General features: G+C 39.1%; 1 pseudogene; it reads left to right on the top strand.

Annotated features, from left to right (window-relative positions):
* The first annotated feature begins 1045 nt into the window (after positions 1-1045).
* On the top strand, positions 1046-2605 carry LOC118840145 (annotated as a pseudogene).
* Positions 2606-3262: the final 657 nt, after the last annotated feature.

Here is a 3262-nt window from a genome sequence, read left to right on the forward strand (position 1 = left end):
GAGGGAAATGATAACCATCAATAAACTCCTACTGTGACACTTTATGATATTCTGAGGATGACGATAGATTAGACTAAAGACGCATCTTTGTTATTATCATTAGAAAATGGGGATGCATTTTGAGAATTTAACTTCAGAAAGAAACTAACACTTGCTAATTGGTCCATACATATGTGTGGGATAACCAATTGGTGAATAGATAGTTCTGCAAGTGTGGCAAAATGAAAGCTTTGGGACATAGTACACCATAAGTTGAACTGCTCAGGAATAAATTGCTGTTTACTAATATCATAAATAGTGTGGACTAGGAGGGAGAGATACAAGAGTCAGGGAAAGAAACAGCCTGGATCATTCAAACTATAGTCAATAAAAGGACCAATTTAATTGAACTCAAGCTTGAGCACCATAAGTGTTTAATATCTTCATTTCTATTCCCATTGAGTTCCATTCCTAATCCAATGCAACATGGCCAATTAATTACCCACTGCATGAGAGGTGGCTTGGTGAAGTGGTTAGAAAGGTAATCTGGCAATTAGGAAGACCCAGATTTAAGTCCCACCTTTGCCATATATTGGCCCTGTGACCCCCATGGGTCATGTATTTAATCTTTCATTCTTTTGGAAAGCTGTCTAAGACTATAAGGTTCCAACTTGCCTTTAGAGAAACAGCTCCCTTTCTTGGGAGCTAATGAAATACCCGATTGGTGGCATTAGTAAAACATGCCCTTTTAGGGCTGAAGTATAGCCTATGACACGTATAAAATTCAATCAGCTTCATCAGGAAAGGCCTTCATCAGTTTGATGAATTCTGCCAACTGGATTCATCAGATTGATCTTACTGTATGGGCTGTTTTCAGGAAGAGTATTTTTCACAGAAATAAATATGTGCCCTAGACCTTTGTTAAGAAGACTCAAAGGAGCTTAGCTGTAGTGGCTGTTGGAAGTCTAACCATGACTTAGGGGCAAGCTCTTCCTGCTTCCCCTATGGGTCCCAGTGACCTCCTGTAATTTCCCTCCTTGCTTTTCTCTCAGCTTTGAACATATCCATGTCCACCAACGAAAATGCTAATTCACCAGCTGCCAGGCTTAATAGGTTTAAGAACAAAGGGAAAGACAGCACAGAAAAGAGGGTCCTGTGTACTAAAGTGAACACAGAAGTGAGGAAAGCTAAAAAAAAAGATGACCATATTCTGAAAAGAAGAAATGTCAGCACTATTCCTGATCACGCAGAGATCTCCTTTGAAACAAAACTGAAATAACCAGGGTTCCTGCACTTTGGTCTGCTGAAGATACTGTCAAAGGCATAGATAGTAATAAGCTGGAGGTTCAACTTCAAGCTACCCAAACTGCTAGGAAACCTTTCTAGGGAAAAACAGCTTCCCCTAGACCAAATAATTAAGACTGGTATGATTCAAAAATTTGTAGGCTTCTTGAACAAGACAGACTGTGATCTGATTCGGTTTGAATCTGCTTGGGCACTTACAAACATTGCTTCTGAAACATCAGACCAAACCAAGGCTGTGGTAGAGGGAGGGACTATTGGCCCCATTGGACTCTCATCAACGAACAGGCAGTGTGGGCTCTGGGAAACATTGTAGGTGATGGTTCAGCCTACAGAGACACGGTTATCAAGTATAGTGCAAAAGACCCTCTTTTAGCTCTACTTGCAGTTCCTGATATATCATCATTAACATGTGGTCACTTAAGAAATCTTACCTGGGGACTTTTAAATCTTTGTCATAACAAGAATCCTGCTCCCCCAATAGAAGCTGTTGAGCAAATTCTTCCTACTTTAGTTTGCCTTTTGTGTGATGATGACCCAGAAGTTCTGGCAGATACCTGTTGGGCTATTTCCTATCTCACAGATGGCTCAAATAACAGGATCGAAGTGGTTGTAAAAACTAGAGTTGTCCCACAGCTACTGAAAATTCTAGGATCTGGTGAATTGCTGATAGTGACTCCTCCCTTATGGGCTAAAGGAAACATTGTCACTGGGACAGATGAACAAACTTAGATTGTAATAGATTAAGGATCACTTATTGTATTTCCTAACCGCTTACTCACCCCAAAACCAATATCCAGAAGGAGGCTGCATGGACTACGTCAAACATAACAGTGCACCATCAGGACCAAACACAGCAAGTTGTGAATCATGGACTAGTTCCATCCTTGATTGGAATTCTGTCAAAGGGAGGTTTTAAGTCCCAGAAAGAAGCTGTATGGGCTGTCACAAACTATACAAGTGGTGGAACAGTTGAGCAGATTGTATATCTTGTACAAAATGGAATTCTGGAACCTTTAGTCAACCACTTATCTGCAAAAGACAGCAAAATTATCCTGGTTATTTTGGATGCAATCTCAAATATTTTTCTGGCTGCTGAAAAACCAAATGAAATTGAAAAACTGTGTATCCTAATTGAAGAATGTGGAGGACTAGAAAGAATTGAAGCACTTCAATCCCATGAAAATAAAATGGCATATAAGTCTCCCTCAAGCTTAATTGTTTCTCTGCAGAGGAAGAAGATCGAACTTTTGTACCAGAATCTAGCTCTAATGGCTATACTTTCCAGATTCAATATGGCACATCTGGGACCTTAAACTTTTAGATTTTAAAGTCAAACCTTCGAGTCTCGTATACCTTGTCCTTGGAATAATTTTGTCTTACTGTATTTCCACTTTTAAGACCTTTTTAAAAAGTGTGACTTTTAATGTTGCATTAATGCATACTTGAACAGTTTGAACTGTGTACATAATTTTCTGTTTTGCAGTGTCCTGTTAATTCAACAAAAAAAAAGAAGACTCAAGAAACAAAAACATCTAGTTGAGCTCCAGTTTCTAGGATAACATCTAAGATGATTGATGACTGGGTGGACGAGGGACAGACTTTGCCAACCCCTTATGATATTACTGAGTTGCTCAAATAATAACAGTCTGAGATGAATAGGGAGTATTTGTTTGACAGTATTTAATATTGACTTTTATATGGAGAAATAATGGTCCTTATCCATATTCTACAGAGTATGAGCTTTATGTTGTGCTTTCAGTAATGAGTATGGCCTGCACTGAGCCATTCATCCATCTTCTCACATAAGCCTATATGCTCCTTAGAATGCATCTATCAGAGAGCTAGCCAGAGTTTAGGGAGACACAGGGATATAGTATGTGGCTAGGGGGAAAAGAAAACTAACTAGACCTCAAATTGGCACAGGGTCATTTTAGCATATCTATTTAAAACAATCAAAGTGAGTGAGGAACCTAAGTTA

Source organism: Trichosurus vulpecula, chromosome 2, assembly GCF_011100635.1.
Source record: "Trichosurus vulpecula isolate mTriVul1 chromosome 2, mTriVul1.pri, whole genome shotgun sequence".
Classification (NCBI taxonomy): domain Eukaryota; kingdom Metazoa; phylum Chordata; class Mammalia; order Diprotodontia; family Phalangeridae; genus Trichosurus; species Trichosurus vulpecula.